Raw genomic sequence first — 24335 nt, forward strand, 5'->3', positions numbered from 1 at the left:
AGACTGTATACTCACTGTACCACACTCCGGCTAGAATTGCCCAATGGGGCGGTACGACTGGAATAACGTGCCCCCGCTGCAACTCAACTGATGCAGACATCGTACATATGTTTGCACGATGTCCTCAATTGTACACCCTAAAAAATGCTATCGAGGAGTTTATGGACACTACGCTAAAGATTAAGATAAAGCTCACAGATGAACTAATTATTTTGGGGGTGGGGGATATGGCAGATGGATTGCCAGTAGAATTTATGTTTGTCTCCCTTGCGGTATTCCGAATATGCATAGCAAGGACTTGGCTGGACAAGGCTCCCCCCCCCCCCCGTTTCAAGTATGGATTGCAAGCCTACTTGCTATGTATAATCTAGAAAAGGCGATTTATGATAGGAAAGGTAGGAAAGCTAAGCTATTAGGTCAAAGGATATGGCAGCCTATCACAAATTGGAAAAGCCGTAGGTTGGGGACGGGACATGCGGGGGAAGTGTTGATACCTGTTATATAAGGTCTGGCATATAAGGAGGGTTAGCTCAATATGCAAGTTTCGGATCTCTTCTTTTTCCTGTATGGTTGTGTGTTTATCTTTTTTATATTGTTTGGACATATATTGTATGTTTATTTGGGGGTCCTCTTATGATGTCATGCACTAGAAGCATGCTGTAATTTGGTTATGTTATACAATAACCTGATGTATGGTAGTACAGTGCTGTAACATATACAGGAACTTTGCAGAAAAATTTAAAAACTACTTATTAAAAATGTTTAAAAAAAAAAAAAGGAGCTGGGTCATATAATTATACAAACTCTATGAAATAATATATATCAGAAGATTTTGGTTTAGCTGTTACACTAACTAGTAAATTTGGCTTAATACTCTCAAATTGCGATCGCATGTGGGGTATTCTTCATGTGCTTTTACAACCACTCACTTAATTTCCTGAGTCCGAGTTTTCCAATATGGCGGCTTCACTTACACTCCTTTACTCGCGTTCATGGTCTAGTCTTTTTAAGAATAAATCGCTTAAAGAGCACTTCCTGTGTCCGGTCAGGTGTCCGTAACTTGGAAAACGGCGACCGGGAAACACGGGAGGAGGGATGCCACAGATCTGGTGAGTGTTAGGCGCACACCCGTAGTGATCTATATCCGTTATATGATCATGTAGGATCGCGTAACTTTACGATCCTGATAATCAGACAGCGCAATACTTCATGCTGTCCTAACCGCTTCTTCGGTTTCTCATTTTCTGTAGACCGAGAACTTCGAGAGCGGGAAGTGGATCCCCTCCCGGTTCCAGCTTGATACACACACGTATTGAGGTACTTTATGTAATTTTCATTTCCGGTGACATGATAGACAGATACAAACAATCATTCACATTTTGGACACGTGTATTAATTTCAACACGTGGTTCCTTTTCCATACAGTGTTATATCATTAGAATACCCACGTACCCGGGGTGTTCCGGATTGGGAAAATTCGATACTAAGTGTCTGGAGGTATACTACGTCATGAACCAGAATAGAAAATTTTGGTAAGGTCATTTTCCTTGCCGTTTGCTTCTTCCTTTGATGATGTTAGCCCTTCATCAGCACTAATTTTGCTGATGCTTTGCGTTCTCCTTTACCTTAATTTATACGCCTCATGATCCTACACTCTTTGGACCTATAAACTCGTATATTGTGCCACAGGTAGGCACTTTTGACCCTCGAATTCAATTTTGCCTCTTTTTTACCAGATGCACCGCAAATTTGCATGGTATCACTTTTTAACTTTTTTCATTTTCATTATCACTTCACCTCACGATCATACGTGTATCACTGGTTTGTTAGACCGTCAAGATGTTGGATCTGCAGTTTTGTGGTTATGTGGTGTACGGCACAGACCTCTATAGAACACACAAATCGTCAATACGACTGGATACTGTCGCAATAATTTTCTTAATTTTGCATGATTTTACATGTAAATGAGGTTTCCCCCCTCGCCTAGGACAGTCACTTTATCACATGAGTCACTTCTATCCCATCCAATTCTTTGGGAGATAAATGGCACTTTAAAGGTGGACACGCCAGTCACCTTGTCACTATTGATGTACATATTTATTGTGCTGTACGCTACGAACAATTCTAGACCCATGCTGTTGTGTTTTGTTCTCAGCCCTGAAGAGTCGTGTTAATTACACCCACACGACGAAACACGTGTCGGCTGATTGTGGACTGAATTAAACTACCTACGTTTAAGATACACTTGGACACCTGCTTCTGCTTTCTTTGGCTATAATAGTTTTTTCTTACTAATGTGTTACCTATGTTATACCTTGTTTGTGTGCGAGAGTATTGCTGTTTTCTATTGTTGTGAGAGCCTTTGACTCTCTATTGGACGGTTATAGGTTTCTCCGTCCACTCTTACGCACCATCCCTATCCTTGAATTCGACTACCCAAACGGTCACACCAGGTAGTGCGCCCACCCACTCTGAGATTCTCCTAAAAAACCTTGGCTGCTGTTATATCAATCTACCCTTATCTACTTCACTCCAATCTGCCCCAATCTATGCCACTCCACCCCACTGTAATCTACCCCACTTCAATCCACCCCACTTCCCTCCAATCTACCCCACATCAAATTACTCCACTCCAATGACCCTGCTCCGATCTACCCCACTCCAATCCACCCCACTCTAATTCACCCAATCTAATCCACACCAATCTATCCAATCTAACCCACCCAATTTACCTCACTCTAATCTGCCACACGTCACTCAAACCTAACCCACTTAAGTCCAATCTAACTCACTCCATCCCACTCCAATCTAACCCAACCAAACCTTCCCTACCCCAATGTCCCCACTCCATTCAATTCTACCCCATTCCAATCTACCCCAATCCTTCCCATCTATCCCTCCACTATCCTTTTCAATCCAACCCCAATCTCCCCACTCTACTCTAACCCCTCTACCGCACTCCAATCTACCCCACGCCAAGCTACCCCAATCTACTCCATTCCACTTTAACCCTCTACTCCATGCCACTAACTTTTAGCCATGATGAACAGCAGCCACAATTGTGTACAACATGCCTAAAACACCTTGCCACAACCAATAGCTCTCACATAGGTGAGAAATATTGGCTTTGTCAATGCTTGTTTAACTTTACTTGCAGGAATAAAGAACATTTAAGGTGTGAACTGCACAGTGTGAGTTGGATGGATTTATTGAACAACTTGATTTAAACGACTGTGCTTACATTTCTTTGGCGAAGAGTTATGCACAATAAAAACCTTTATTTTCAACTTGTGAAAAAAGTTATGGACGGGATTACAAGAATAATGTCAGTAAGGGCGCTGCTTCAACTACAAGTAAAATGTGTTCATGTAATGTCCCAAAGCACTTTAGCATGGCTTAAAGTTAGTGGCGTGGAGTGGGGTAGAGTGGAATGGAGTAGATTGGGGTAGAGTGGAGTGGGTTAGATGGGCATAGAGAGGAGTTGGGGTAGAACGGAATGGGGTAGATTGGAGAAGGGCGTAGTGGGGTAGATTGGAGTGGGATACATTTAATTGGGGCTGATTGAAGTGGACAGGGGTAAACTGGAGTGAAGTAAATTGGGGTAGATTAGAGTGGGTGGGTAGGGAAGCTTGGGTGGAGTGGAGTGGGATACATTGGGGTATATTGGGGAGGGATATATTGGAAAGGGGGAGATTGGGGGAAGAGTGTAGTTGGAGTAGAGTGTAGTTGGAGTAGATTGGAGTGGAGTAGATTGGAGTGGGGTAGATTGGGTGGATTATAGTAGGGTAGAAAGTAATTGAATGGAGGTAGACTGGAGTAGGGTAGTTTGGGTTGGAGTAGATTGGACTGGGTAGAGTGGGTTAGATTGGCCTGGAGTGGAGTATATTTGAGAGGCTTATGGTACATTAGATTGAAGTAGAGTGGATTAGACCGGGTAGATCAGATTGGGTAGACTGCGGCAGAGTGGAGTAGAGTTGAAAAGATCCAGGCACACAGCCCCTTAATTAACTTGTGTTTTGAGCCAGAAGCACTTCAGTGGGTGCACCTGAAGCATACTCTGGCTGTATACCCAATTACTTTGCAGAGGTACTGATGCTTTTTTCACTAGGCCAAACAGCGGCATGTTAAAAAGAGGAATACACGCAGTAATGTACTGCAACATAAAGTTATTGTAAACACCAAGCCGACCAAGTGGTAATATGGCAGCGAGTGTCTTCTCCTGTGCTGCCCTGTCTCACCCAGTCAAGGTGGCAGACATGAGAGAAGATCAATGAAAGAGCACTAGAAATCCACAAGTACCAAAATGTGTTTTGTGAAGAAGGGATTTGGGAAGCTGTATGATTTTGACAGGCCTTGACAGCCCGCCAAGTGCCACACATCTCATGTTACGCAATTTTTTTTTATTATTTGTCCATATCGCCGCAAATGTGAGAATGTCACGCAATGTTTGTAGCAGGGCTACACAGGATGTACAATTTGAAATAATTTAGCTGAGAATGTGCCTTTTGTGTCATGACTCGCTGCAGTCTGCACCGGTTCTCATTGCAGCTCTAGCAGCTGAGGTTCAGGAAACAGGTGACTTTTTTATTTCTTACGTTATACAGCATGGCTGAGGCACTCTCTCTGCCTCTTCATGAGAAATGACTAGCCCTTCCTCCTGTTTGTCCAGTGTGGTTCTGTTATGGACATGCGTTACGCAGTTAGCGGGCTTCACCTACCCAGTCTTGTGGCGGAATGGCAGGAACACCTGAAGGGTGGAGCGTCCGCTATAGCAACCAAAAGTCACTGATTGTATTGGACGATTACCTCTGGGACAAACCAAGGCAGCACAAGCATAAGGAAATTAACCTCTTGGTCCAGCAATTAAAGTAAGATAACATGTTTTCCTAAAAGCTGCGTTTTTGTCACGTGTGTCGTTTCCTGAATTGTAAATATATGAAGGAAAAACTAGCTATTCCCCCACTGAGTTCTAATCACTATATTTCCCTGTGTTTCTACTCTTGGAGAAAACACGCTATAAAGCAGCCCTGTTAAAATATAAACACCTCATAATTATAGAAAAAAATAACTACTATATTAGAACAATAGAAACAGCACAAAATTCTACTAAACAACTGTTTCAGGTAGTTTCCACCCTGTCAGGGCCAGTGGTCAATACTACCAAAGAGGCCTCCCAATCACTTTGTGATTCATTAGCCAGTTTTTTCCAAGACAAGGTGGGCCACATCTACTCAAATTTTATTACACCTACAGGGGACTTGAGTCAATTAGATGACAATAACATGAATGGAGATTCCCCCAGTTTCATGGAATTCAGACACGTGTCGGTGGAACTGGTCACTGATCTGGTTAAGGCAGTCAAATCAGGTTTCCCGGCTGACCCATGCCCCCCGTCAGTCTTAAAAATGATTCCAGACCTGATAGGTACTAATTTAATGAGCATCTGTAATGCTATGTTTTGCTCAGGCACCTACCCTTCAATATGGAAAAAGGCCATTATTCAACCATTGCTAAAGAAAAATAATCTTGACCCAGGAGAAACTAAAAACTACAGACCTATTGCACGTTTACCTTTTCCAGCGAAGATCTTTGAAATTATGAATACCCAGCTAGCTCAGTTTATAGAAGAGAATAAACTATTAGATGACACCCAATTTGGCTTTAGGAAAGGACACAGCACGGAGACTGCTCTTATCAAAGCATCAAATGAAATCAGAATGGTGCTAGATAGAGGAGGTGCCGCAGTCCTGGTGCTTCTGGATTTATCAGCAGCTTTCGACACGGTTGATCATGCCACCTTCATCAACCGTGTCTCAGCCTTCGGTATTGGACAAAAGGCCAAGGCTTTTCTGTCTTTTTTTTCCTCTCCGAACGGACTCAGTCAGTCAGCATGGGCGACTATAACTCATCAGTCTTTTCTCTTCCCTGTGGTGTTCCGCAGGGATCGTCACTGAGTCCCACCCTGTTTAATATATATGTGACAGACTTGGCATGAGTAATCAAGACTTTTGGAATGGGCCTCACGTCCTATGCTGACGACACACAACTGGTGCTAGCGGTGCATAAAGACAGTGAGGCGGTGGCGGCTAGTTTTTATGATGGCATGCTGGCCATCAGGTCATGGATGGCAAACAATTGTCTTAAATTAAATTCGGACAAGACCAAGGTAATGGTTTTTGGCAACCTCACCCCAGGATGGTCTCAGAAATGGAGGCCAGAGGAATTGGGATTACTCCCTAATCCTGTTAAGAAGGCCAGAAACGTAGGCATCATGTTTGACGAGAGCCTCACTTTTAAACAGCATGTCAACGCGGTGGCTTCTTCGTCTTTTTACGTTCTAAGGATGATAAAAAAATTGCTACCCTATCTCCCGATGAGTGCTGGAAAAACTCTCATTAGTGCTCTAGTTATGTATAGAGTTGATTACTGCAACAGCCTGTTAATGCACAAGAAAATTTGCTGAATAGGCTGCAAAGGATACAGAACGCAGCCGCTAGGATATCCTCAGGTACTCCAAAGTTTAAGCCAATTTCCTGTGTTAGGCGCCAACTCCATTGGCTGCCCATAAAAAGCAGAACTAAATTTAAGGGGCTATGCATTGCTTATAAAGCAGTTCATGTTACAGGGCCTGAATACCTGAAAAAAGCCTTTCGTACATATGCGCCCAGCAAAGCTCTATGCTCCGCAGTTGACAACCTTCTGACCATTCCCTGAACAAATAAAGTTAAATGGGGCGACAGAAGATTTGTAGTGGCAACGGCTAAACTTTGGAACCTGCTCCCCTTACAAATTAAGACTAGTCCAACACTACTATCTTTTATGAAACATGCGAAAACTTGGTTATTTGAGCAATAGAAGCCTACCCGCTATCCTTACAGTCCATAGCGCCGAGACACCCTTGTGTATTTGTGCGCTCTATAAATTGTTAAAATAAATAAATTTTGTAAGACCGTGTGAGGGAGGTGTAGTTGTACACTTTCTATGATCTTAATTAGGTGTGGCTGTTTCCACGCTACACAATGCAGGTCTACAATATCTCAATCTTTCACTTTACTCCATTACAGGGACACAATTGCTTTTTTCTACTTCATATAAAGTGTCTCTTAAAGTGTCACGCTTCAAGGGATTAAATGTCAAACGTACACAGGCGAAAAACCATGAAAATGTGACACATAAGCAAACTGAAAACTTGGCAGCTATGTTTCCCTCGTCTCCGTTTATTGATTTTGATAGCGAGAAACTGTCAATCATAGTTGTTAAATGTCACTCATAATTACACTGAAATTATGAAAATGTCACACCACATAAGCAATCTGAAACCTTGTCATCTATGCCTTGATAAAATGTGGAATCTGGAATCACAAATACAGTGCTCAAAGGCATGGTGTTGTAAGGGAACGTAACCAGTATTCTCAAACATTAGCGGCAAACTTACTCCCCTGCCAGCAGGGGTGAACGGGAATTAAGAATCAGCCTTCGTAAAAATGTTGACACCAGCTCACGCTGCAGGAGGCTGTGACTGGAATGGGTCCAATGTGTTATGCCTAAAATATGGCAGGTCATCCATCACAGTAAGCAGCCCCTCGGCATGCAGCACAAAGGGGATATGCCACAGTGACAAAAGGCAAAGCACTTATGCCTATTTTGATTTTCATTTGCGCCGACCATCTTTTCACTTACTATTATACTAATGTCACCCCTTCTCACATTGGTTCAGTAAATGTGACCTTTTGACCGGAATCTGTGATCTGATTTTGAACTCGTTTTCCAGAATATTAATCAGTACCATGAAAATGCGTACATGGCAGGAGGCCAACTAGGGAAACTGTCATTTACGAGACAACAAATCTTCTCAGCCCTCGAAGAGGCATGACCGGTCTTTTAAAACAAATTGTACAGCACTTACAAAACAGTCAAAATTGAGGCACAATCACCTAAACCATACTTACAAGGACCGGCCGTGTATGCAGGTGCATGTCCGCACAGTTGCTAATCTTTTAACAAATGTAATTCGTCCTTAAATTTAGCACTTCCGGGTCGCATAATACTCTGTCCACGGGTAAACACATTGACGGAGTCGTCTAGGAGTGTTCATTTGTAAGGTAAGCTAGGATTGAAGTATTGCCGGCACTGCTACCAATCCTAGTGAGCCTTATAAAACTTCCAATCGCTGATTGGCTATGGAATCCGCACGTGGATTTGTCTGCTTCTGAGTCCTTTACAGTCGGCGGGCACCGTTTAGGAGGAAGAATGATTTAATGTTATGGACCGGGCGGCGATGGGCTTATTTCTGTGGGGCAGGCTAAGGTGATGCCCCCTTGCCGTCCTCTATTGAGAAGGAGGAAGGAGAGGGTTGTAGCGCGGAGCCGACAGCTTCGAAGGCAGATTGCTTTAATTGGAGTTCCGTTTGATATGAATTCGTTATGGACCGGGCGGCGATGGGCTGATTTTTGTTTGGCAAGCTACCCCTTGTCGTTCTCTATTGAGAAGGAGGAATGAGAGGGGTGTAGCGCGGAGTAGGGGCCCACATGAGAAGAGTGAGTTATATAGTTGGAAACTGCATGGTTTGTTCACAACTTTGGACAGTAATCAGACCTCGCGGGGCCGGTACCCAGTAGTAGTCTAAGAAACATAAGCGTTTCAAGCATTAACCGACACTGGTTAGTGGATGTGGGCGAGCCTCCTGATTAACGGAGAGCAGCGCCAATGCATAAGCAACCAGTGAACATTTTGGCAGGGGTCGAAGTAGGAGGGATATGAGGGCACGACGTGCCCAAACTTTAAGAAAAACAGTTTTACTACTTTGTGTGACAGGACAACTGTCCCGGACGGTTAATTCCGACAGTTAAAATGCTTCAGGTCAAGTGTAAGGTTTTTCTCTTTCAACAATTGAGAAAGGGAACACCTAACTGTAAGTATACGGTTGGGATTTGTGGTGTGCGCTCTAGTCTATGTGCGCACACGCGATGACGCGGTGACGCACTGGACTAGAGCGGAGATGCCGCGCATGCGCAGGAGGCGATAGGAGATAGGCGCGAAAGACAAGAGCGGCAGTTGGCGACCGGAGCTGGGGACAGTTAGACGCTCGGCGCCCTTAGCTCTATGATATATACATAATTGTATGGAAATAAACCTGTGTAAATTACAATACTGACTCAGAGTGTTCTGTGGAGGAAACAACTTTACAGTGGCGACGAGGCTGGGACTTGGACACCACCCGGTGCAGGGACGACAGCAGACACCCCCACAGCCATCCTCAAGAGTCAGCAAGGCTAATCACCGGCCAACAAGAGCTAAAGGGCGTGGCAGCAGCGCAGTATCTAGGCAATAAGCTGAACACCAACCACACAAGTCAGGTCAGTGTGGCCCTAGACTTCAGGAGCCCCCAGGCTGCATCCTGGCAACCAAGGGAGACTCCCCAGAGCCAGAGGAAAGGGGGGAGAGTGCACAGTCTGCGCACAGTGCGAGAAGTACAACCCCAGGGAGCCCAAGGGGCCAAATTGACGCATCAGTGAGCGCAGGAGTGTCAGGTGAACCCACTCAAAGAAGGGTCCAGGAAGGAAGACCCAGAGGTGAGGAAAGAATGGCGAATCAGGCGTCGGCCCTGATGGCTCCAGTTCCGTTTCTACCGAGACCAGGTGAACCCCAACTCAAATGGGAAGACTGGAAAGATTATTTCCTAAATTACATTGAGGCGCTGGGTGATGAGAGCGAAAGTGAGTTCACGCCGGAAAGAAAAAAGAGACTGTTGCTCCACAACTTAGGCCCAGAAGGGGTGAGAGTGTTTAAGAACCTGGTGCCCAAAGAGAGGGGTGCAGCGGAGACGGATGTGTTTGCAAATGCATTAGATGACCTGGACTGCCATTACCGCCCAGCGGTCTGCGTCTCGATAGACCGCTATAACTTCCAACAGCGGAAACAGGAGGCGGGAGAGTCCATTGATGATTACGTGGCAGCCCTTCGCCGTCTAGCAATCACATGTAGGTATGGCAACCTGCAGGATGAGTACATTAAGGACCAGATTGTAATGCACACCACCAGCAGGTCGGTGCAGGACAAGCTGTGGGCAATGAATGAGACAACCCTGAAAGAAGTGGTGGCGATGGTCAAAAAGGCCGAAATGTCGAAGAGAGGCGCAGACGCGGCAAAAAGGGAAAGTGGCCCAAGACAGATGGTCAACAAGATTGAGGAGGCACCACAATCCAGTAAACCCAAAAGTAACTACGGGGACCCGAGGACAGATATGAGAGGAGCTGGGAAACAGGTGACTCGCTCTGGCCAGGGATCAAAATTCGCATGCTATAGATGTGGTAGTGCAGCACACGCGGCCCAGGACCGGCGTTGTCCCGCGTTCCGCGCCAGGTGCTCGTTCTGTGGGTTGACTGGCCATTTTGAAAAAGTCTGCCGAAAGAAGGGGGCGAAGTCCATGGTTAAGTGCATCGATGCAGCAGCGGCCAACGTAAGTGAGGAAGACGAAGTGGATGATGATGATCTAGTCCTGTGCATAGAGGATCAAGTTTTGGACGTGTCCGGCAAGCGAAGAGACAAGCCCCGCACCGACATGCTCATTGGGGGCGTCAAAGTACATGTGGCCGTGGATTCTGGTTCCCCCTGGACCATTGTACAAAGGTCGATATGGGAAGAGGACTTCGTGCCTGCCATAGGTCCTGATTTGATGCCGCCGGACATCAGACCCATCTCGTATACTGAGAATACCATCCCCCTGGTTGGGTGCAGGGACTTGGAGTTTGAATTCCGAGGACGGTCAGCCACGTGCACCCTGTATGTAGCTGAAAAAGGCCCATCGGTACTGGGATGGAGAGATGCAGGTGATCTCGGTATCATCCTCAACCCTGGGGGGAAAGAACAGATCCTGCTAACAGACGAATGGCCCCTCTCGAAGGAGGAGGATTGGAAGGTGGCATACTCCAAAGTATTTGAGGGCACAGTTGGAAAACTGGACAAATTCGTGCACAAGATGGTCATCAAGGAGGGAGCAGTGCCAGTGGTGCATAAAGTACGGAACATACCGATGTCTACGAGCGAGGCGGTGCGCCAAGAACTAATGAGGTTAGAAGAGCAAGACATCATTGAACCAGTGGACAGTGCGGAATGGCTATCGCCCTTGGTGGTAGTTAAGAAGCCGAACGGCAAGGTCAGGCTCTGCGTGGACCTAAGGGAGCTCAACAAAAGCCTTGTAGTGGAGAGATTTCCGCTCCCCAGAATAGATGAGATGCTGGCGAGGACTAAAGGGATCAACCATTTCTCCACCATAGACCTGACGTCTGCGTACTACCAGATAGAATTGCACCCATCGAGCAGGAAGTACACAGCCTTCATAACGCCCTTTGGATGCTACCAATTCAAGAGAATGCCGTTCGGCCTGGCATCCGCTGCGGCCGTGTTCCAGAAACTTATGCATAGGTTGTTCAAGGACATTCCGGGAGTGCAATACTTCCAAGATGACATATTAGTGATGGGCTCCGACAAAAGCGAACATGACAGGAAGCTACACCGAGTGCTGGGAGTGCTGCAAAGCAGGGGATTGACGGCGGAATGGAGCAAGTGTAGAATAGGGTCCCGCTCTGTGACATACCTGGGGCACGAGATAGGGACGCATGGCATATCACCGAAGGAACAAAATGTGAAAGCAATAAAAGATGCCAAGGCTCCAACTACCAAAGAGGAAGTGCGGTCGTTCCTCGGAATGGCCGAGTATTACAGCCGGTTTGTCAGACATTTTGCCACCAGAACGCACCGGATGAGACAGCTAATCAGGAACAATGCAAAGTTTGAATGGGATGCGGAGGCCCAATCCGAATTCGAGTCCATTAAAGACTGTATCAGCCACGCCATCCCACTGCAAGGGTATGTCCCCACCGGAAAAACAGTGGTGACAACTGACGCAAGTGACAAGGGCCTGGGAGCTGTCTTGGCGCAAGAAAGGGAAGATGGTGCCAAGGAAACGATCTGTTTTGCATCCAGGGCGCTGTCCCCGACGGAACAACGGTACAGCGTAATCGAAAAAGAGATGCTGGCGGTCACATGGGCACTGAGCAAGTTTCGTCAGTTCATATGGGGCACAAGATTCAGACTCCAAACGGATCACAAGCCACTCATCAAGGTGTTGACGTCATCGGGTCATGACACGGCCACCCCGAGGATAGCGAAGATGACCTTAAAGTTGCTGGACTATACATATGATGTAGAATACCTTCCAGGAACACAGAACAAAGTAGCTGATTACCTCAGCAGGGCGGCAGCAATGGAGGAGGCGCCAGGTGAGGCCCAGGACACAGAGGAGATGGTAGCCAGCATGGAGGACCACGAAACGTCAATCAGTGCACAAGAATGGCAGGCAGCTTATGAGCTCGATGAGGAAAAGATGGAAGTAAGGAAACACCTTACCATGGGCTGGCCGGACAAGAAGAAGCTCAAGGAAGGTGTGCGACGATTTTATGAAATGAGGGAGGAACTATCCCTGAGTGATTCAGGAATATTCTTGTACAGAGGAGAGAAAGTGGTGCCCCCAGTGACACTGATACCAAGACTGCTGAAGTTGCTCCATGAGGGGCATTTGGGCATCGTAAAAACCAAGGCGTTGGTCAAACAGATGTATTGGTGGCCGGGAATGGATAATCACATAGAGAGGCAAGTGAGGGAGTGTGAACAGTGCCAGGGCGCGGATAAGGTGCTTCGGCCACTCAGACCAGCTCTAGGGAAGTTCGACACCCCACGAGGCCCGTGGGAAGAAGTGGCCATAGACATTCTGGGGCCTGTGCTGGACAGCAGAGGAGTGAATAAGTACATTTGCGTGATAATTGACAAGTACTCCAAGTGGCCGGAAATAGACTTACAAGAGTCGATGGACACGGAGACGATCCTTAAGTTTCTAACCTCGGTGTTCCTCAGAGAGGGAATACCCAAATCCATTCTTAGTGACAATGGACCGCAATTTGTGTCAGACAAGTGGGGAAGATACATGAAGAGGAATGGGATCGAGGTGAAACACACGGCCGTGTACCATCCGGCTTGCAACGGCCAGGTAGAAAGGTTTAACAGGGTGCTCATGGGTTCCATCCAGGCGGCCATTTCGCAAGGAAAAGACTGGGAGATGGAAGTGATGAACATGCTGTGGGCTTACCGGATAACGCCCTCGGTGGTGGGGTACAGTCCGTTCCAAGTGCTTAGGGGACGTCATCCCTTCACCCGGGACAATGTGGCATGGAGGGAGAAGACCATCACCAGCAAGTGGTCCCCGGCGGTGGTGCAACACAACCTGGAGAAGGCCCAGAGGATCTACGCAGCCCACTATGACAAGCGACGAAGCACAAAGGACACAGCATTGGAAAAAGGGGAGTGGGTTAGGATCAAACTTCCCACTCTGCAAAAGAAAGGCGAAAGTAAGTTCAGCCAGCCGCTACAAGTCAAGGAAGTGCGTGGTAGGGCGGCTCTCCTCAGTGATGGAAAGGTCTGGTCGCAAGACCGCATGGCCAGAGTCAACAAAATATTAGTTTGGCCCAAGGTTGAGGTGGAAGAGAGTAGCAGGAATGACCAGGAGGCCAGAGCCTTCTCGGAGCAAGGCACGGATAACCATGAAGAAGGCGCAAAGGCCGACAGTGAAATGGAAGCCTGGGGAGCCAGGTTGTCCGAGGGCTGTGATGAACAGGTGAACGCAGAACAGAGAGCAGATGCGAGAGAAGCTGGGGTGTCCCGAGGAGAGACAGAAGTGTCAGAGAGCATGCCGGTAAGACACACCCGCAGTGGAAGGGCAGTTATTGTGCCCTCTCGTTATAGAGACTTTGATATGGAAGGACATTAGATGGGTTCTGCTCCCCCGGGGTTCCCCACCAAGACTATTCTCAGTTGAAGGACACCCAACCTGGTGGGAGGGGGGAACACGCTTCTGTTTTCATTAAAGGAGGGAGATATGTGGTGTGCGCTCTAGTCTATGTGCGCACACGCGATGACGCGGTGACGCACTGGACTAGAGCGGAGATGCCGCGCATGCGCAGGAGGCGATAGGAGATAGGCGCGAAAGACAAGAGCGGCAGTTGGCGACCGGAGCTGGGGACAGTTAGACGCTCGGCGCCCTTAGCTCTATGATATATACATAATTGTATGGAAATAAACCTGTGTAAATTACAATACTGACTCAGAGTGTTCTGTGGAGGAAACAACTTTACAGGATTCACAGTGACCACGGGTAGGGTACACCTTAGAGTGTGTAGACCGCCCAGGCCACATCCGCTGGTCCTTTCGAAAACCTGGAATCTTCCTCCTGAGGTTGAAACATGTAGACTGTTTTGAACTCACTCTTTTTCCATATTTAGATGGGTCAATTACACCTAACACGGTATCGATAAAGACTTTTTAATATTGTCCAGTTGCTCCAGAATAAATAGTTCTCACTAAGGAGTTATACCTGGCCAATTTTTAATTCACTCACTTTTTTCACTTACTCAAAAAATACCCGCTCCACTGTAATCAGGTGTTGCAGCACACCCGAATGGCACTCAGCTGTTTGGGTAAGACCCCAATGATGAAGCATGTCACCAACTAGGTTGGCGAGGGAAGGGTCTTCTTAAAAAAAGATAATTTTGCCTTTTTTTTGTGTGCACTTCGTTTTTGACTGCAGAGACATTGCTATGTCTCTAGGGTGTACCCCTCCTAATTTTGAATCTGACCATGAGTCCAAATTGTTTCTGATCCTAGATGGTGTTTTTGTAAAAATATGTGCTCAAATAATTGTACAGAAAGCTCCCATATGGCAAAATCTAATACATAATGATAATGAGTGCACAATTCTGTTGTAACCCTTATACCCCATAATGTTTGGAGTAAACTGGTATATTATTGCTCTCCTCTTTTGTACATTCCTTTGATAAGACTAACATTTACCATTCAAACTCCCTCCTACTTTTTAGGTCGAGCCTAGCGGCAGCACGCATATACTATTTGCTCTGCGAGGCATGCTGTAGTAGAGTGCTGTGGAAACCTCGCCCACTCTCCTCCCATATTTTTCATTGGCTGGTGTCATTGTCCTTGATAAAAAGGCTGGCTTCTGATTGATTACGAGGCTTGTTAGTCCCTCCTTGTTGCCGTTTGTTACTAGTGTCAATCACTGGAGGGTAACTGTTCCTAGAAGACAAGCTGGCCTATTAGGTCGCTCTGCGAGGCATGCTGTAGTAGAGTTTGCTGTGGAAGCGTCGCCCACTCTCATCCCATATTTTTCATTGGCTGGTGTCAGTGTCATTGTCCTTGGTAAAAAGGCTGGCTTCCGATTGATTATGAAGCTTGTTAGTCCCTCCTTGTTGCCGTTTTTTACCTGTGTCAATCACTGGAGGGTAACTGTTCCTAGAAGACAAGCTGGCCTATTAGGTCGCTAGAAGTGTAGGTGAAAGAAACTCCTTCAATCGGTTGTTGGTTGGACATACAGTTTTAAGAAGGGGGACTTCCTCCTTGTTATAGATGTGCCCTCACACACCCATGCAGGTGTCATGCTTGATCATTGGGCATTGCTCCTTGTGGGGGTGGCGCTGCTGTACCCCCACTGACCCCGCGAGAGGGCTCTTTGTCAGAGATCTTTTACAGGGAAGCCGCAGTGGTGAGTGCAGGTGTTGGAAGTGGTGTAGGTGAGTTAAAAATATCATACTGGTACCCTGAGGAAATTAAATTCTGAGGTCCGTGCGATATGGTTAAAAACTGAAGCTAAGAGAAATGCTCTTGATCTGATAGTCAGAGTTGGGAGTAATTTCCTGCTGCATATCTCAGTGCTTGTGGTGATTAAAGAAAGTGGTGGTATCAGGTTGACATGTTTCATGCCTATTGTGGTCCCTAATGGATCCAATGGCGTTTCATCAGGACTGTGCAAAAGTTTAAAATGTGAAAAGTGAGGTAAAGGGGTTTGAGACGGCGACATTCAATACACCCTGTAGTTATACCTAGATTCTAGATTCAGGTGTGGGCATGGCGGGTCTGCACCCGAACGTGTTCAACCACCTAAGTTATAGTTTCCAACCCCAAAAAAAGTCATTTGGGAAGCCTCATCGGCGTGGAGCGCGACTTCCAGAAGTATACATTGACCTCTGCAAGAAACATGCCAGTTACCTGCCCACTGCTGTTCACTCGCCGGGGAGTGAGCAACGGTGGGCAGGTAACTGGCTTGTCACCGATTTCCCCCCCCCCCCCCTACGCCACTGGAATGTGCCTTTTGTGTCATGACTCGCACTCTGCACCAGTTCCTCTAGCAGCTGAGGCTCGAGGAAACTGGTTAAGTGTTTTTTTTCTTACATTAAACAGCATGGCTGAGCAGAGGCGCAACTAGAGCCAAATTTCGGGGGGAGGGCTACCAAAAATTTCAGGGTGGGGCTAATTCTTCCAGCAATAAGCAGAGTGAAGATGAAGTGGTGAAAAAATACTACAAAGCCTCGTTAACACGTAAATAGGCTTTTAAAGACCTGTGAAGTACTCGGATGTGGCTGCGATAAGCTCAAAAACTCTGTGTGTGTGCCTGGGAAGCTGTCTCAGCCTGGGTTGACACGCAAGAAGGGGGTGCTGAAGCCCTTTTGAGCCCAATTGGCGTTGCGTGCCTGGCTGAGGCACTTTCTCTGCTTCTTCGTGAGAGATAACTGGCCCTTCCTCCTATTTGTCCAGTGTGGTTCGGTTATGGATGTGCGTTACGCAGTTAATGGGGTTCGCCTACCCAGTCTTGGGGCAGGATGAAAGGAACACCTGAAGGGCAGAGCTTCCGCTATAGAAAGCAAAAGCTGCCGATTTTATTGGATAATTACTTCTGGGCCAAACCTAGGATGCACAAGCATGAAGGAGTTAACCTCATGGTTCAAACAATTTAAGAGAGACTATATGTTTTTCTTAAAGCTGCGTTTTTGTCACCTGTGTTGTTTGCTACAGTGTAAATATATGAATGAAAAACAAGCTATTCCCCCACTGAGTTCTAATCGATATATTTTACTGTGTTTCTTCTCTTTAAATGTAAGAAAGGATATGGCGTGACAGGCAGGGCTGCTGCATTTACATCTAGGAAGCTAGGATCTAGTCTCGGCTTGGGCTCAACATCATGTGATTCTCCTTGTACCTAACAAATTAATTGGTCTTACTGTAAAGTAACTGCTGCTCATGTAAAGAGGACCAATACCGTCTTGTCGAGTTCACACTGTAAAAAACGGAAGTGTTTATTATTTTTAATCAGCTCAATGATATTAAAAAAAGTATAATACACATTTTTTTTGCAGACAAACAGATCAGGCACTATTCACGGCATGGATACTTGAAGTATCTCAGCATAATGTCCTTGTTTGCTATAAAACAATAAATGATAATAGTTTTGTAGTGGCTTCATTCTACAGCCCTTCAATCCTATGTTCTTCAGGTCACCAACAAGGCCCAGTTTAATTCTTTTAATTTAACTCTCGATCTCGACATTTCCACAAAAGGAAGTCAGTGCTGGGAAGACCACCAAGAAGAACTACTGTTATTGCAGTAGCAGTGATTACAAAGAGCTTCAGTTGCATGAATCCTAATTGCGTAGAGCGTTGTTTATAGTTTTGTACGACTGTGTGAGGAAGGTGTGTTAGTGCACTTTTTATGATCTTAATTAGGCGTTGACGTGTCCAACCCACACAGTGTGGGTCGGCAATTGCTATTCATTTTATCACTTTCTTACATTATAGAGACATAATTGCTTTGTTCTACGACAGATATAGTGTCTCTCAAAGTAGCACACATTAAGGCCTGAAATGTCACACATACGCATGCTAAAACCATGAAAATGTCACACATTAGCAAACTGAGAACTTGGCAGCTATGTTTCCCTTGTCTTCATTGCTTCATGGCAGCTACGAGGGAGTATCGAGGGTTGAACCTAGCTTGCTGAGTACCGCCCCCTCCCCACCACCACCACCACCAACATATGGAGCTCGTGGGGAAAGATGAAGGGAGTCACACTGTAGTTACGACAAGGTTCAATTGTCCCAGAGGACTTCTCTTCATGTATCCAAGAACATATCTAGTGGTCACTGAGTCTGGCAATTATCCGCTCGTAGGCAGCCACCTTCTACATTTCTTGAAGCCACTCATCGCTCATAGGGCATGTAGATGATCTCCAATGTTGGAGGATGCAGATCTTGGCCAAAGCCAAGGCTGTGGCTAGCCATCTGGCTTGCTGGTCGGTGATGTAAGTGTGCAAAGTTATGAAGGAGGGCAGTTTGCGCATTCTGCGCCCCCTTGAGAGGTACTGTTTGTCGGATTGTGGTCGTGACAGAGGACTAGTAAGTCAAAAGGGTGGAGCACTCCTAGAGCAGATGAACGATGTCTCCTGGTATTGAACTGCAACCCCTGCACTTTGCGGTAGGAAGTAGTGAAGATTTACAAAGCCTTAGGGGTGTCTAGTGCCACCTGTGCAGAACCTTGAAATAACAGAATTTATCGGACACCATTCCCACAGAGAACATGCCAGCTGAATCGAGTATTGTCTATCAGTTTTTAGTACAGGCTGGACAATACCCCTTTGTGGGAGCCCCATTTCCATAGATAGGCCATCAACGGAGAAGAGGGCAGGATTAGAGTGGGGAGGGCAAAACAGCTCGGAGACAATATTGTAAGTGCTGATAGTCCCAAAATTGGCAAGTGTGTAATCAGTAGTGATCTTGGGCAAAAGATATAAACTCCCCATCTATAACTAGGTAGGAAAGATGGTGAATACCTTTAGATGCAAGCGCTGTCCAATTCAATTTATTTCCGTCTATCAGAAGTGAGGTATTACACCATGAGGGAGCTCGTGTGTATACAGTAGAGCTCATTTTAAGCCATTCTTTAGCTGTCCGCCATGCGTGGACGGTGATGGACAATACTGGATGCAATTTAATCTGATGGGATGTCTCCTGTGTGTAGCATGTTAATGCAATGTTGCAACCAAACAGGGCTGCCTCTAACAGGACCCAACTGGGCGTGTCTAGAGTGTTGTGCAGGGTGTAGCGGAGAGGGGCAAATTGGGATGTCAACGAGTAGCAACGGGTGTTTTGAAGCCGCATGCACCCCTTTTCTGTGGGTGCATACAATCTCTCAAGTTTCAGTCTTGACTTCCGCCCTCCCATAGGAAAGTTTTCGGGGTTTTCTCGAGGGCATCCATCAAGAGGTTGAGAATGTGGAGTGAGGGGATGGTAAACAGATAATTCAATCTGGGCATCACATTTGTTTTGTGGATCACAGTGAAACGTTAAGTTGTATGCAACCATTTCTATCGACCTTGATACTGGTACTCAGTTTTCCCAGGCTGTGCTCCACCATGCTTTTGAACCTGGGGATGACTTTTATCCCAAAGTATCTAGTGGAGGTGGGACACCATTTGTAAGGCAGGCCTGCTATCACTTTAGAAGATGTGTGGTCTGTGAGGGGAAGGCGGTGCATTTGTCCCAATTCATTTCATACAGACAGGTAGAAAAAGTGGAAAATCTGAGTTTTGTGGGCACTCACTGAGGACGACGCGGGTAAAGTGAGGGTTACCATCATATCCACATGAAGTGAGATCCTGTATTCCCCATTCAGTAGAGGTATCCCATTAATATTTGGGAAATTGCAGATCACCAAAGGTTCTAGTGAGAGGATAAAAAGAAATGGGGATCGAGGACACCCCTGTCAAGTACCTCTGTAAATGTCGAAAGCAAAGGATGCAAGCCCATCACAAGTTACTTTGGGCGTTGGGTGGGAGTACAGTTTTCGAATCCAGGACCAGAGCACTGGCACCTTGCAAAGCAGGGGAACTAGGATGTCCATGTGTAGTTTATAATATTCGGCCAAATAACCGACGCTTGTTGAGTTGGTTGTGTGAGTCCCGCCTCTGTCACTCACGCTTCCTCCTGGCCTGTAACTGTTGCCATGGTCTATTGTGTGCCTCTCCCAGTATTTTGTTTTGTGCCCAGTTAACCTTTCGTTTCCTGTCTAGCCTAGTATCTTGCCACCGTCACTCACCGCTCCTGACTTGCTTTTTACATCGTAGCAATTGTTATCTGTGTGTCTTGCTGTTATTTTGCTTTATTTGTGCCCAGTTAACCTTTTCATTTCCTGTTTAATTTAGTCCATAGTTTGTACCTATTTCAGCCTAATTTATGTGCCTGTATAATAGCCGCTGTAACCTAACGTCTGCCTTACAGTTCGCTTCCTGCCGATTTGATCCTCCTGCTTCCTGCCACCCAGGGCCCCTCTCTCCCTTAGGACCTACTTAATGGAGGCTGCAGCGTGACCCCATTGAGCAGGTCCATGTGCCAGCTACTCCTGCAGCCTCTCCAGGTCTCCCCGCTGACGCTTGTTGAGCCTCTTGAGTGAGTCTCGCCTCCAACGCTCATTACTCCCTCCTTGCCTGATACTGTTGCCATTGTCTATTGTGAGCCTTGCCTGGTTTTTTTATTTTGTGCCCACTTAGCCTTTCATTTCCTGTCTAGCCTAGTCTTGCTTTCCCCGCTCATCGCTCCCGTCTTGGTTGTTACGTCTTAGCTAGCGATTATTATCTGTGTGGCTTGCTGTTGTTTTGCTTTGCTTGTGCCCAGTTAGCTTTTTCATTTCCTGTTTAGTCTAGTCCACTGTTTGTACCTATTTCAGCCTAATTTCTGTGCCTGTATATAACCCGCTGTGACCTAACGTCTGTCTCGCTGTGCGCTTCCTGCCATTTAATTCTCCCACCTTCTGCTTCCAGCCGCCCAGCACCCCTTCCTTCCCCAGGAGCTACTTAATAGACCCTGCAGCACTGCAGTGCAGCTGGCACAGCAAATGAAGTCCTATCTGCGCCTGGACTGCGCCCAGCTGCAGGAACCCTGGCCTTCTGGCCACCAATCGATACTCCACCGCCGAGCTCCTGGCCCTGGACCCCAGATGCTGCAACAACAACTGCTGCATCGTCTCCCCGGTCAGTGGAAGGACCCTTCACCTGCCGCCACCGCTGCTTCACATGCATTACAGGACCTCCCGCCCACACTGGAAACTTCGCCACATCAACCTCCTCGACCATAAGCACCCCGGAACTGCTCAATGCCCGATCCCTCTGCAAACATGCCACGTGACATGATCTTCGCCACAGAGAGCTCTCACATCGCCATTGCAACGCTCGCAGGCTAAAATATCACACACCAGACATGGAGGAGGCATCGCCCACGTCCACAAGGAAACTCTCTGCTGCTCCACCACCAAAGAGGACATCACACCGATCATGTAACACCTCAATACCAACTTCAAACCGACGGCAAGACAATTATCAGAGGTACCCTTGTCTACAGATCCCCAGGGCCTCGCCCTGGCTTCTGCAATGCTGACTCCGAATTCATCGCCCCTCTAGCCATCGACTCCAAGCTCTACATCTTCCTCGGCGACCTCAACTTCCACCTTGACAACCCCAAAGACATCAACTCCACCAGTCTCCTGGAAAGCATGAGCAACATTGGCCTCACCCAGCTGGTCACCATCCCCACACACAGCTCAAGACACACGGACCATATCTTCACAGCTAGCGACAGAGTCAAGTACAGCCATGTCACAGAGCTCACCTGGACTGACCATGCTAACGTCCACTTTACTGTCACAAGTTCCCTGGGCACCACTACCAAGCCCCAAGCTCCTCCCACCACAGCAGGAACAACATGACAGAGACCCAATGGACGGATGCACTCAACACCATCCAGCCCGACCCCACAACTGACCTGGAACAGGCCGTTCAGAATTTCTCTGCCTGGATCTCCAATTGTGCCGACAGTGTCAACCCCATGCAACCTGCCAATACCAGCAAAGCCACAAAACATGCATGACAGTTGGTACACTCCAGAACTCTGGACAATGCAAACCACTAGTAAGACGATGGCGCTCCAACAGATACCCCTCAGACCCTGCCTCCTACAAGTCAGCTCTCAACAAATACCACCAACGCCTCAAGGACCCAAAAAGAGACAACCTGACAGACCATATAGAAGCAAGCGTCAACCACACCAAGGAACTCTTCCTCATTGTCAGCTAGACCTCCTGGCCATCAGCTACTGAGAACACCGTCCGCCCTTTCCAAGAACTCTGCGATATGCTGACAAAGTACTTCCACAGCAAGACATCCGCCATCTACAGCAACTTCGATCCCCAACCCATTGACATGGACAACCTCCTTACTCCAACGGACACCATCCGAAGCCACCCACTCACCGCCTAGAATTAGCACACCACACAGAACACAACAGCCATCATGACCTCCATCCACTCTGGAGCACCCATGGACCACTGACCCCACCACGTCTTCAACCCGAGACACAAAGAAATCAGCTATACACTCACCTCCATTCTTAAGGCATCCATCACTCCGGCTGTCTTCCCTGGCACATGGAAACTCGCAGAGGTCAGACCCCTCCTGAAGAAACCCTCCACCGACCCCATCTCACTGCTCCTGTTCCCTGCCTCCCCGCGTAAAGTCCTCGACAAGGCCATAAACCACCAGCTTACTGTACACCTAGAAAGAAACAACCTGTATGACCCCTGCCAATCTGGATTCAGCGCCAACCACAGCACCTCGACCGGGATGAAACAGTGGCCCTGATCTTCCTCATCCTCTCAGCAGCGTATGACATCGTATGACACCCCACCCTCATCAGAAGACTCCACTGCGTCAGTGTCCAGGGAGACTCTCTCTATGGATCGCATCTTCCTCACAGGACGCACCCAGAGAATCTGCCTACTGCCCTTCACTTCCGGGCCCAAAAGCATCATCTATGGTGTCCCTCAAGGCTCTTCTCTAAGTCCTACCTTGTTCAACACCTACTGTACACCCCTAGCCGACATCATCAGAACCCATGGACTCAACGTCAAATCCTAGGCAGATGATGCCCACTAATACTCTCATTCGCGGAAGAACTTGCCACCACTAGAACAAACTTCTGCAACTCCATGAAGAGCATCTCCGACTGGATGAGGATCCACTGCCTGAAGCTCAATACGGACAAAACTGAAGCCTGTGGAATGACACCTCAGACTCGGACCCACACCCTCTCCGACTTACCACGTCCGCAACCTTGGTATCAATGAAGTAGCAGGAAGCACCCGGCTCCCCTGAGCCAATCACAACGCTGCAATGCAGCGTTGTGATTAGTCTGAGCGCGATGTTTCGACGCTCAGACAGGGACAGGGAATCTTTGCATGTTCCTCACCAGGCTGTGTAATGCAGCCTGGTGGGGAACATGCAAAGTGCAAACAACTGTTTGGCCGGCCCAAGAGGGCTGGCCAAGCAGTAGTGCGCACTTCAGGAGTACAAACCACTCCTCTCCCTGCTCAGCTAGCCTCACCTGACAGAGAGCCAATGACAGTTATAGAAAAAAAATGATAATAACAATAGTTATTATCAATTTATTTTTCCTTTTGTTCAGTGGTGCAATGCTCCTCTGCCTTAGCGGAGGAGACGCCACTGGTGAGGCGTATGCCCTATGGGTGTAGAGGTTTTCAGCAGGGAGCGTGAATTATCCCACGTTTGCAGTTCTGTGCAGGAGAGGTGGTGTTTGGGACCTCTAGACCACTGTCTGGTGACCTCTTCCAGCTGCTGCCTTTCGTCCATGCTTGCGTTCAATGGGTTGTTATGCCTGAGCAGGGGCTAGTTGCCCCTAGAGCTGGTGGCGTTTTCCAAGTCCATACTAGTTTACAAGATCTCATCCAGGTATCCTTCAAGTTGGACAGGATCATGAAATTCTGATTTTTTTTGTCATGGGTTATTAGCGTTATGGCTTGATTCAGGAGACCATAGTGGCTGACCAGCTGTTTCAGTTGGGGGTGTATTCCAAGAAGCGCTTCTAGACAGCCTGAGTTTATGGGGAGAAATCCTGCAAAATGTATATCTTATGCCTCTCTGACAGGAAAGGGACATTCTTTTTGTTGTCTATATAATTGATCGGTCCTTTTGGTGGTGTAGGAAACATGCGATGATCTGCCTTGGTCTATTGTTAGACGGTGGGAAGCACTGTGATATCCTATGGGTCCTTAGGAACTCCAGAGGTGGGTTATATTTGAAGTTGGAGATTGCCAGCAGAAAATGTGTCAGAAACACCAGAATGTAATTCTCCCTCCATCTTCTCGGGCACTCCAGAGGTTGTCTCAGTGGGACCGGTACTCCAGTTCCACAAGTTTCTTTTGGAGGTACTGTCCTGTTCCCAGTGTATTGAAACAGCCAGATGATTGTTGATTTGGTCAAGTCTGTATTAAGCAGCAGACAGTCTGGTGTTGAAGGAGGCAGTATTCTGACGGATGCTGTGTATATCGGCTGAGGTTATGGAGGTGGTTTCTGCTACCTCCGAGAGAGTGGTCTT

General features: G+C 47.2%; 1 protein-coding gene across 2 annotated transcripts in view; it reads right to left on the reverse strand.

Moving 5' to 3' along the window:
• MTIF2 (mitochondrial translational initiation factor 2) overlaps positions 1–8093 on the reverse strand; it is a 348454-nt gene extending 340361 nt beyond the window's left edge. The window contains exon 1 of one of the 2 annotated variants that reach the window (XM_078649490.1): positions 7950–8093. The gene's annotated coding sequence lies outside the window, so the exon portion shown is untranslated. The remainder of the gene's footprint in view (positions 1–7949) is intronic. The other variant, XM_078649492.1, reaches the window with a different exon arrangement.
• Between the last annotated feature and the right edge of the window lie 16242 nt (positions 8094–24335).

This window comes from Lissotriton helveticus, chromosome 6 (assembly GCF_964261635.1).
Source record: "Lissotriton helveticus chromosome 6, aLisHel1.1, whole genome shotgun sequence".
NCBI lineage: Eukaryota > Metazoa > Chordata > Amphibia > Caudata > Salamandridae > Lissotriton > Lissotriton helveticus.